This window comes from Mesocricetus auratus, unplaced genomic scaffold (genome assembly GCF_017639785.1).
Source record: "Mesocricetus auratus isolate SY011 unplaced genomic scaffold, BCM_Maur_2.0 Super-Scaffold_100024, whole genome shotgun sequence".
Lineage (NCBI taxonomy): Eukaryota > Metazoa > Chordata > Mammalia > Rodentia > Cricetidae > Mesocricetus > Mesocricetus auratus.
In genome coordinates, this window is record NW_024429205.1 from 31,852,975 (window position 1) to 31,865,823 (window position 12,849).

A 12,849-nucleotide genomic window follows, 5' to 3' on the forward strand; every position below is an offset into this window, starting at 1 on the left:
GAGACACGAGCTCTCTCTTGGGGTTCCGGTCGGGTCTCGGAGAGCAGCAGAGCACTGGCCTTAGTTTCTTGACTTCTCATGTAAGTGACTTCTCCCTAATAAAATATCATAGGACATCCCTACCTTGTTTAGCTTAATATTCCTCAATGTCTGGCATCAGAAATGTTTGGTACCCAGTCATGTAATTCTTGTTACCTTCTGTTTCAGAACTGAGTCACTTCAGAATGTATACAAAAGCAATAGAATGGTCCGAATCACCATCATCTTTCACCAAGTTGACCACAGCAGCCTCTTGAATGGTCTCTCTACTTATCATCTTGCCCTAGCAGTAGATTCTTCTCACAGTATGTATCATTCTCTTCCCTGAATTACATTCACTGGCCATGTGACTTGGTACCTTTCCCTAGGAAGAATGAATTATTTACTTATTCCTTGTGTCTGGTCTAACCTTCAGCTTGTATTAGTATATAGTAGAAGTGATAACCATGCCAGTCCTGAAGCCAGATCTCAAGAATTTTTCCATGTTTGCATTCTCATAGGTACTATGTGGCTTGCCCAAGTATTCTCACAGACCAGCATTTAGCATCCTCACAGTGATCCCACACATACACAAGACCAGGCCAATATTAGTAAAGCTGATCCAGAATTGATGAATGAGTGAACCTACCTGGGCCCAGCATGAATCCCTGTTACAGCTCAGATATGAAATGTCCTTCAAAATCACATGTCTTAAAGGCTTGGATCCCATGCATCAGAGTTTAGAGGTGGGACTTGGGAAAGGGATTGGATCATGAGAACTTCAACTTTATCCATGGATTGAAATCTGTGAATAGAGCCATAACCAGACAGTTTCACGGGGAGATGGTGGAGATTAGGAGGTTGGGTGTGGCTTGAAGAAGGAAGTCACTGGGGACTTGCGTTTATAGGACCTCTTGCCCCTGTTTGTCTCCCTCTGTCTCTGCTCCTCTAGGCCCTACACTATGCTGGGCCCTCTCTGTCATGATACCCTTCCTCACCAGAGCTCACAGCAATGAGGCCAAGCAACTATGCACTGAAACATCTGAAATCACAAGATAAAAGGGTTCTGTCTTAGTTAAGTTTTCTATTGTTGCAAAGAGATACCATGATCATGGCAACTCTTATAAAGGAAAACATTTAATTGAGATGGCAGCTTACAATTCAGAGGTTCAGTTTATTATCATCATGGTGGGGAGCAGGCAGATATGGTGCTGGCTACATCTTGATCAGAAGGCAGCAGAAAGTGGTTTCAAATACTACAAACCTCAAAGGTCGCCCCCACAGTGACACGCTACCTCCACCAAGGCCATACCCACTCCAACAAAGTCATACCAACTAATAGTGCCCCTCCCTAAGAGATTATGAGGCCAATTACATTCAAGCTACCACAGATTCTTTCCTCCTGCAAGTCATTTTATCAAATCTCTGGGTGGAAGGCTGGGGGAGGGACAAGAGAGGAGGGGTGGGAGAGGGAGCTGGGATTGACAAGTGAAGCATCCATGCATGTTTCTAAGACATAATTTATTTTACCAAAAAAAAAAGTCTCCCCCCCCCCATTCAAAGGCACTCTTGCACTCTTGGTGCACACTCATTTTATCTTCCTGAAAGTATGAGGCCATGATTGGCACTGCACACTTAGGATCCCAACACTCTAGAGGCTGCAGTAGGAAGGCCATTCCTTAGGACCTGCTGGTGTGATGTTGCCTTATCTGGCAACTTGATGGGATTTAGAATTAGTGTGGAAGCAAATCTGTGGACAAATCCATGAGAGATTATCTAGATTAAGTTAAATAAGGTGGAAAGACACCATTTTCTGGGCTGAGGTCCTGGACTGAACAAAAAGTTGAATGCCAACTGAGCACCAGTGTGATCTATCTCTGCATCCTGTTTGTGGATGCAGTGTGCCCAGCTGCCTTGTGCTTGAGCTACCACCAAACCCCCACAAGAATGGCTGCACCCCCTCAGATAAACCCTCCTTTCTTAAGTCACTACATCTTAGGTCTTTGATCAAAGCAATGAAAAGGTGGCTAATTCACTTAGCTACACAGCAAGGCCTGGGCTCAAACAAATGACATTTGAAAACACTCCTCAGTCTCTGAAGTTTCCAAAAGGGTAGCTGCTGCTCCACACTGAGTGACGCCTCTGAGGACAGCAGCAGGCCTACAGCAGTCACCACCACATTGCCACTGCCTGGCTCCCCACACCTTGCATCCCAGGGGCTGAATAACTGCCTAATGAATCAGAAAGGCAAGGTGGCTGTTTGGTTCAGGCCTCCCCTCTAACACATCTCCCATTCACATCTCTTTCAGTCTACAAGGCCCAGTGGTTCCTGAATACAAAGAAAAGAATGCCCATAATCATCCCCATCATCGGTGTGAAACTCAGTAATAGAGCGAATTAGAGTTGGATATTACAATACAGGCATAGCATATTCCTGCTGTGAGGCCTCAGCCTAACCAAGGAGGGTTGATTATAGTTGCCTCCTAACCCCATTAATGGATCATGAAGGAAAAGAGAAAAACAAGCTAGCTCCCACTCCCTTGGTGGAGGCCAGTGCTGGAGGAGTTCCCTCTTCTCAATTCTAGAAATCTCTCCCAGCCTTCAGATGCTTTCACAAACAACATGAAGAAATGCACAAAGAGCAAGATATGATCATTTATAAAATCACCACCACCACGACTTAGAGGTACTTGCTGGCAAAGCCTGATGGCCTGGGCTCCCCAGAACCCACAGATTAGGAAGAGAACTCACTGCTAAAAGCTCTCCTCTGACAACGCACTCATACCATAGTGTGTGAGAACACACCTTCGTACTCACACCATTGTACGTGCACACCTACACACACACAAACAAAATAATAATTTTTTTCTAAAGAAAAACGGGATATGGTGACTTCTCCTGTCATCACAACATAACCAAGGTTGAGGCAAGAAGACCGCAGGTTCCAGGCCTGCCTGCACAACTCCGTAATACCCTGTTGCCAAATATTAAAGAAGATGTCTTAGTTTACTTTTCTATTGTTATGATAAAACATTATGACCAAGGCAACATAGAAGAAAGTGTTTAATTTGGCTTATGGTCTGAGAGCTAACATTTTGATCAAAAACTATGAGGCGGCCAACTTCCACTGCCCACATTGGGATCTCCTGGCCTGGGGACTGCAGGCAGGCTGACTTGCTGACAGTAAACCAAGAAATCTCGAGTCTGCTGACATCACTGTGCTAGTCCTGCTCTCACCCACCAGGAGAGGGAGTGTCTCAGCCCCACCTGCACCCACTGTGAGACCCATCAGAGTACTGGACTTGCTTGCAACCATCAGAAGAGAACCTTGTACCTATACCCACCTGCACCCACTGGAAGAAGGGATGGTAAGATGATAATATAAGAGCACATTCACCAACAGAAAAACAATATGAAGCCACCAGAGTCAAGGGTCTCTACACCAGCAAGACCTAAACATCCCAACAGAGATGAAGCAAAAGAGAATGACATTAAAAACAACTTCATGAAGATGATAGATACCTAAAAGAGAAAATCCTTTAAAGAAATTGAAGAAGATAGTGGAACAGACATCCTTGTATGAATGGGCATCTTTTCGAAATATGCCTAAGAGTTGAGTTGCTGGGTCTTGTGGTAGGTTTATTCACATTTTTCTGAAGAATCTCCATACTGATTTCCAAAGTGGCTGAACAAGTTGGCACTCCCACCAGCAATGGAGGAGTGTTCCCCTTTCACCACATCCTCTCCAGCATAAATTGTCCTTGGTGTTTTTGATTTTAGCCATTCTGACAGGAGTGAGATGGTATCTCAGAGTTGTTTTGATTTGCATTTCCCGGATGGCTAAGGATGTTGAGCACTTTCTCAAATGTCTCTCAGCCATTTTAGACTCCTCTATTGAAAATTCTCTATTTAGTTCTGCAACTCACTTGTTAATTGGATCCTTTGGTGTTTTGGAGACTTGCTTCTTGAGCTCTTTGTAAATTTGGAGATCAGCCCTCTGTCAGACGTGGAGTTAGTGAATATTTTTCCCCTTCTGTGGGCTGCCTTTTTGTCTTGCTGACTGTGTCCTTTGCCTTACAGAAGCTTCTCAGTTTCAGGAGGCCCCATTTATTAATTGTTGATCTCACTGTCTGTGCTACTGGTGTTATGTTCAGGAAGCTATCTCCTGTACCAATTTGTTCAAAGGTACCACCCACTTTCTCTTCTAAGAGGTTCAGTGTGGCTGGATTTATGTTGAGGTCTTTGATCCATTTGGACTTAAGTTTTGTGTATGGCAATAAACATGGATCAATCCACATTCTTCTACATGCCAGTCTCCAGTTATGCCAGCACCATTTGCTGAAGATCCTTTATTTTCCATTGTATATTTTTAGCTTCTTTGTCAAAGATCAGATGTTCATACATGTATGGGTTAATATCCGGGTTTTCAATTCGATTCCACTGGTCTACCTGTCTCTTTTTGTGCCAATACCAAGCTGTTTTCAGGACTATAGAGCTTGAAGTCAGGAATGGTGATGCCTCTGGATGTGGCCTTGTTGAACAGGGTTGTATTGGCTATCCTGGATCTTTTGTTTTTCCATACAAAATTGATTATTGTTCTTTCAAGGTCTGTGAAGAATTGTCCTGGGATTTCAAAGGGGATTGCATCGAATCTGTAGATTGCTTTTGGCAGGATTGCCATTTTTACTACATTGACCCTACCTATCCAAGAGCATGGGAGATCTTTCCATTTTCTGAGGGCTTCCTTAATTTCTTTCTTTAAAGGTTCAAAGTTCTTGTGATACAGGTCTTTCACTTGTTTGGTTAGTGTTCCACTATGTTCATAGCAGCATTATTTGTAATAGCCAGAACTTGGAAGCAACCTAGATGGCCCTCAACCGAAGAGTGGATAGAGAAAATGTGGTACATTTACACAATGGAGTACTATTCAGCAGAAAAAAACAATGGAATCCTGAGATTTGCAGGCAAATGGATGGCACTAGAAGAAACCATCCTGAGTGAGGAAACCCTGTCACAAAAAGAGAAACGTGGCATGTACTCTCTCATATATGGATTTTAGACATAGATCTGGGGAATGCCAGCCTATAATCCCATGGCCAGAGAGTCTGGGAAACACAACCTTCATTCAGTGGATGATGGAAGAAGAGGCAGACTCCCAGGGTTAAGCACTGAGCTGAACTCAAGAAAGCCAGTGACAGAGAGGGAGGACTGATGACTAAAGGGATTAAGACTGGGCTGGTTTAATCCCCAGAAACAGCTGACCTGACAAGGGTTAGCTCTTGAATCCCAGGCTGATGCCTGGGAATCCAGCATGGGACTGATCAAGACCCCCTGAATGTGGGTGTCAGTGAGTAGGCCTAGGTGATCTATTGAGCCTTGGGCAGTAGATCAGTATTTATTCCAGGTATACAAATGGACTTTGAACTCCCATCCAACAATGAGAGATGCACTCTCACCCTGAACTCTTGGGGGAGGGTCTAGGCCCTGCCCTGGATGAAATGACAGACTATGGACACCCCCATGGAGGGCCTCACCCTCCCTGTGGAAATGAGGGGATAATGGGGGGGTTGGGGGGAGGGCACGGGAGGAGGGGAGGGAAACGGAGAGCGACCTGGAACTGACTTGTGAAGCAACCTTGTTTCTAATTTAAATTTAAATTTAAACATAAATAATAAAAAAGAAAAAAAAAGAAATGGAAGAAGAGACAAACCAAAACTTGGAAGAAACCATTCAAACAGTGCAAGATTTGAAAGCTGAAATAGAGACAATAATAAAAAAAAACACACATGTGAGGAGCCGCCCTCGCTATCGCTATTGCCGTTAGAAGATGGCGCTGACATCCACTGTCAGTTGGAGTTAACTGTCGCTGTCAGTTGGAGTTAACTGTCGCTGTCAGTTGGAGTTAACTGTCGCTGTCAGTTGGAGTTAACTGTCGCTGTCAGTTGGAGTTAACTGTCGCTGTCAGTTAGAGTTAACTGTCGCTGTCAGTTGGAGTTAACCGTTTAAACTGTGCCTCTCCCGTGACGTCATCTGGGGTGATGTGCAAACCACCAATCCCGGCTCTACACATCTCACTCGGAGCTCCTAGGCTTATATAAGGGGCTGGGTTTCTTAGCTTGGGGTCTCCCTCTAAGAAGCTGATCATCTATCTCTCAAGATGCATTAAAGCTTTACTGCAGAAGGATCCGAGTGTTCTGCGTCGTTCTTGCTGGCGAGACGGTAGCGCGGGACATCTGGTGCCGAAACCCGGGAACTCTTCAACATCGCCGGCGCCGCGGGAGACCCCTCGGAAAACGGGGCGGATTCAGAACTGCAGGGACGTAGGTTCAGAGAGGTATGCTTTATCCTGAACACCCCCTTTCTCGACTTTGGCCTTAGTTTGTCATCACCGTGGGACGGGTCAGTGGAGGCTTTGGTGCTAGTCCTGTTTGTCCTTCTCCTTCATCGTGGCTGGTGCTGACAGAACGGCGCTGTCCATCTGGCGCTGTCCGTCTGGCGCTGTCCGTCTGGCGCTGTCCGTCTGGCGCTGTCCATCTGGCGCTGTCCATCTGGCGCTGTCAGTCTGGTGCTGTCAGTCTGGTGCTGTCAGTCTGGTGCTGTCAGTCTGGTAACGGAGTTGAGCGCCGTTTTTTAGATAAGCCGCTAGCGCGATGGGGTCGTCACAGTCAGTGGTTACAGCCTTACAGACTGTGCTAAAACAAAGAGATCTTAAAATTGCACCACGAACACTTCAAAATTTTGTGAAGGAGGTAGATAGAGTGGCACCATGGTATGCTTGTTCCGGGTCCCTCACTGTGGCCTCATGGAACAAGCTAGGTAAAGAACTAGACAGGAAGCATGCAGAAGGAGATCTCTGCTTAGGTACCAAAGCCATTTGGAAGCTAGTTAAAAACTGCTTGGAGGATGAGGCCTGTCACCCTGCTATAATAGAAAGTCAGGGAACCTTAGAGGAAGTTCAGGATAGCATGTCAGAAACTGAACGGAGTGAGAGAATGGGAGCTCGCAAAAGAAAAGACATGTCTAAGAAAAAAGGCCCTCCCCAGGAAGTTAAGAAAGGGGGAGAGAAAGAAGGGAGTTATCATTCACCCCTTAACAAATCTAAGAAAAAGAAAAAGCCAGAATCTAGTCTATACCCTGCAGTAGAGCTAGAAGCCTTGGAGCTAGATAATTCTGATTCTGACACTCTGGATTCTAGCGAAGAAGGTGGTCTAGAGGGGGAGGTGGCACGGTATGAGGAAAAAGATATCACCCTGATAGACACCGGCCACTGAAAACAAAAATGAATGTGAGGCCACCGCCTATAAATCCGGCGGGCTCACGCTCCTCAGCGCCTCCGCCATATGAGCTTCGGCTGAATACTGGTACTGACTCCTTTTTACCTTTAGAGGAACGGAGAAAAATACAAATGGCTTTTCCAGTATTCGAGAATGTGGAAGGCGGAAGAGTACATACCCCCGTAGATTACAATCAAATTAAAGAATTGGCCGAATCCGTTCGTAATTATGGGGTCAATGCTAACTTTACCACATTACAGGTGGAAAGGCTTGCTAATTTTGCCATGACTCCCACTGACTGGCAAACGACAGTGAAAGCAGTGCTTCCCAACATGGGACAATACATGGAATGGAAGGCTCTCTGGTATGATGCAGCCCAGGCACAAGCTAGAGTTAATGCCACGGCTGAAGATGAGAATCAGAGGCAGTGGACATTTGAAATGCTGACAGGTCAGGGTCAACATGCCCTTAATCAAACCAACTACATCTGGGGCGTCTATGGTCAGGTGTCGGCCGCCGCTATTAAAGCATGGAAGGCCCTCACAAAAAGGGGAGAGTCCAGTGGACACCTTACAAAGATTGTCCAAGGACCCCAAGAGCCATTTTCAGACTTTGTGGCCAGAATGACAGAGGCCGCCAGTCGCATCTTTGGTGATTCAGAACAAGCTATGCCCCTGATTGAGCAACTTGTCTATGAACAAGCAACCCAGGAATGTCGAGCGGCTATCGCCCTCGCAAAAGCAAAGGTTTACAAGATTGGCTCAGAGTGTGCAGGGAGCTGGGGGACCCCTAACCAATGCAGGACTAGCTGCCGCCATTTTACAAACGCACAGGTGTAGAGATTTATCTAATCGAAAAGCTTGTTTTAATTGTGGGAGAATGGGGCACCTTAAGAAAGATTGTCAAGCCCCTGAAAGAACAAGAGAATCGAAGCTTTGCTATCGTTGTGGTAAAGGTTATCATAGGGCTAGCGAATGCAGGTCAGTCCGGGATGTAAAAGGGAGGCTTCTGCCCCCTATTGAAGAATCCAAGGTACCCCAATCAAAAAACGGGTCACGGGGCCCATGGTCCCAGGGCCCTCAGAAATATGGGAACCAATTTCAGAAAAGCAATCAAGAGGAAGTAGAGGTTTCCGAGGAACCTCCGGAATGGACTTGCGTGCCGCCTCCGACTTCTTACTCATGCCCCAAATGAATGTTCAACCGGTCCCAGTCCATTCCCCTGGACCTTTGCCCCCTGCCACCATTGGGCTTATTCTGGGCCGTGGCTCCTTAACTTTACAGGGACTCATTATATATCCTGGGATTGTTGACCCATATCATAAAGAGGAGATTCAAGTTCTCTGTTCTAGCCCTCGGGGTGTATTTTCTATAAAGCAGGGAGATAGAATTGCACAACTGGTGTTGCTGCCCTCCCTCGGGGATGGAGAAACCTACACTTTACAAAAAAGGGCTATGGGATCTTCTGGAAGTGATTCAGCCTATCTGGCTATACCCCTAAATGAGAGACCTACAATAAAATTGTTAATTAATGGAAAAGAATTTGAAGGGATAATGGATTCAGGAGCAGACAAAAGCATTATTTCACTCCATTGGTGGCCGAAGTCTTGGCCCACTGTTGTTTCATCTCATTCTCTACAAGGTCTTGGATACCAGTCCTCTCCTGCCATCAGTGCCTCAGCCTTAACCTGGCGGGATGCTGAAGGCAAACAGGGATGTTTTACCCCCTATGTGTTGCCACTCCCTGTAAATTTATGGGGACGAGATGTGTTACAAGCCATGGGCATGACCCTAACTAATGAATACTCCCCCAGGCATCAGCCATTATGGCAAAGATGGGGTATACAAATGGTAGAGGCTTGGGTAGGCAAGAACAAGGCAGAATAAAACCCATTACACAACACGGAAATCGGGGTAGAAAAGGACTGGGTTTTATTTAGGGGCCGTTGAGGCTTCACGACCCATACCATGGAAAACAGAGGAGCCGTTATGGGTCTCTCAATGGCCTCTATCCTCTGAAAAATTAGAGGCTGTCACAAGATTAGTGCAAGAACAGGAACGGCTGGGGCATCTAGAGCCTTCTACCTCCCCATGGAATACACCAATTTTTGTTATTAAGAAGAAATCTGGGAAGTGGAGATTACTCCACGACCTGCGGGCCATTAACAATCAGATGCATCTTTTTGGCCCTGTTCAAAGAGGCCTTCCTTTGCTTTCTGCACTTCCTCAAGATTGGAAGCTTATTATTATAGATATTAAGGATTGTTTCTTCTCTATTCCACTTTACCCACGGGATAGACCAAGGTTTGCCTTCACTATCCCTTCTCTTAATCATATGGAACCAGACAAGAGATTTCAGTGGAAGGTACTGCCGCAAGGCATGGCCAATAGCCCAACAATATGTCAGCTATATGTGCAGGAGGCTTTGGAGCCAATTAGGAAGCAATTTACATCTTTAATCGTTATCCATTATATGGACGATATTCTTATTTGTCACAAAGAGTTAGATGTTTTACAAAAGGCTTTTCCCATGCTGGTGGCTGAATTAAAACAGTGGGGATTAGAGATTGCCTCAGAAAAGGTTCAAATTGCAGATACAGGCCTCTTTTTGGGCTCAAAGATTACTCCCAAAAATATAGTTCCTCAGAAAATAGAAATTCGCAAAGACCACTTACAAACATTAAATGATTTTCAGAAACTTCTGGGAGATATAAATTGGTTGAGGCCCTTTTTAAAAATTCCATCTGCTGATCTAAAACCCCTCTTCGATCTCCTGGAGGGTGAGCCTCATATCTCCTCACCCAGAAAATTTACCCCTGCCGCCCACCGAGCCTTACAGATGGTGGAAGAGGCCTTACAGGAAGCACAATTACAACGAATTGAGGAGTCACTACCTTTTAATCTGTGTGTTTTTAAGACAGCTCAATTGCCAACTGCAGTCCTGTGGCAACATGGACCATTACTTTGGATTCATCCAAATGCTTCCCCTGCTAAGATTATTGACTGGTACCCTGATGCTGTTGCACAGCTCGCGCTTCGCGGAATAAAAGCAGCTGTTACACATTTTGGCAGGGATCCTGATTCCTTGATTGTGCCTTATACTGCTGCACAAGTTCAGACCTTGGCAGCCACATCTAGTGATTGGGCAGTTTTAGTTACTTCCTTTTCAGGACAAATTGATAATCATTTTCCAAAGCATCCAATTTTACAGTTTGCCCTAAACCAGGCTATAGTGTTTCCACAAGTGACAGCTAAAGACCCACTCCCAGATGGGACTGTGGTGTACACTGATGGATCAAAAACTGGTATGGGAGCTTATGTGGTCAAGGATAGGGTTATATCTAAACAATATAATGAAACTTCACCTCAAGTTGTAGAATGTCTGATAGTACTGGAGGTTCTTGAGGCTTTTCCAGGACCCCTCAATATTGTATCAGATTCCTCTTATGTGGTTAATGCAGTTAATCTCCTTGAGATAGCTGGAATAATAAGATCCTCCAGCAGAGTTGCTAACATCTTTCAGAAGATACAAGCTGCCTTGTTAAATAGGAGATTTCCTGTTTTCATTACCCATGTCCGAGCACATTCTGGACTCCCAGGTCCCATGTCCTTAGGGAATGACTTAGCGGACAAGGCTACAAAGCTGGTGGCCGCTGCCTTGTCTACCCATGCACAAGCAGCAAAAGAATTCCATAAGCGCTTTCATGTGACGGCTGAGACCTTGCGCCGTCGTTTTGCTCTATCCAGGAAAGAGGCTAGGGAAATTGTTACTCAATGCCAGAATTGCTGCGAATTCTTACCTACTCCCCACATGGGAATAAACCCACGTGGCATTAGACCATTGCAGATGTGGCAGATGGATGTTACTCATATTCCCTCTTTTGGAAGGCTTCAATATGTTCATGTTTCTGTTGACACCTGTTCTGGCGTAATGTTTGCCACACCCCTAACAGGGGAAAAGGCCTCATATGTGATTCAACATTGCCTTGAGGCCTGGAGTGCTTGGGGAAAACCCAGAATTTTAAAAACAGACAATGGACCAGCATATACCTCTCAAAAATTCCGACAGTTTTGTCGGCAAATGGATGTTACCCATCTAACTGGCCTACCTTATAACCCTCAAGGACAGGGCATTGTGGAACGTGCCCATCGTACACTCAAATCATATCTGATTAAACAAAAGGGGAGTATTGAGGATGTTCTACCCTCGGTACCAAGAGTTGCTGTATCCATGGCACTTTTTACCCTTAATTTCTTGAACTGTGATGCCCAAGGCCACACTGCGGCTGATCGCCACAGTTTAGAGCCTGATAGGCCAAAAGAAATGGTAAAATGGAAAGATGTCTTGACTGATCTCTGGAAAGGCCCGGATCCTATTCTTATAAGATCCAGGGGAGCTGTGTGTGTTTTTCCACAGGAGGAAGAAAACCCCCTGTGGATCCCTGAAAGACTCACTCGAAGAGCTCCTTCACAACTCCAGAATAAGAAGGATGGAGGCCAAGTGGGTGATGAAGACTCTCCTACTCGGGATGATGGTTCCTAGTATGATGGGAGAGTTACGGTGGGCCATCATGTCTACCTTCCCCTACCGATGCCAGTGATGCAGAATGCCCAGGTGTTCCCTAGATTTTTCACAAATAATAGAGAGTTGGGGCTTGCCTTTTTGCCTTTAGATCCTCAGATACAGAGTTTTCAGGATGAGAGAACCTTGTCATTAGTAGGAAGCTTGTGCTTTACTGTGATTTCTTCATTAAAGGATAATTTTATTCATATGGATCCAGAAAGATCTAATGCTAATCCTTTTGAATTAATGGAAGCTGTACTGATCTTTCTCCTATGATAGTGAGAAGGGACAGATTACTTTTGATTGGAAAGGGGCATTAGGCAACAGTCTGAGTGAGGGACAGAGCTCTGGATCATCTGATTGGTCCTCCTCCAATGTTAAGTATACCCCTTTTAAGAGAACTAATTATTCAGCTGCCCTTTATTTGGGTTGTGAGTAATGATACCTTAGGTAAGAATCAGAAAGAAATAAATTGTTCTGCTTAGAATTGTTTTTATGCATTATGCTGGGATGCTATTAAGCACCCTTTTGCTTTGGTAATGCGCATGCCTCGATTTATTCCAGCTCCTGTTGAGGCGCCAAGTAATTTGAGTTTGTTTAGGGAAAAGCGAGATTTTTGGGATCTCTGCTATTATTGTGGGCCTGATAGCCACCGCCGCGGTTACTGCTTCGGTTACCGCCTGGCCCTTGCACTTTCTGCCACTGTGCAGACAACTCAAACCATTAATGAACTATAGGCCACTGTGACCATGGTCCTAGATAAACAGGCCACTGCCAATTCTCAGATACAAGGAGGCCTGATGTTGGTAAACCAACAGATTAATTTGGTTCAGGAACAATTGGATATATTGTGGCAGATGGCCAAATTGGGATGTGAACAAAGTTGCCTGGCCTTTGTGTCACTTAGTACAATATGAGAATTTTACAAGAGCAGCTAACCTGTCAAAAGCTCTGTCTCAACATTTATTACAGAATTGGACTTTTGAGTTTGAGC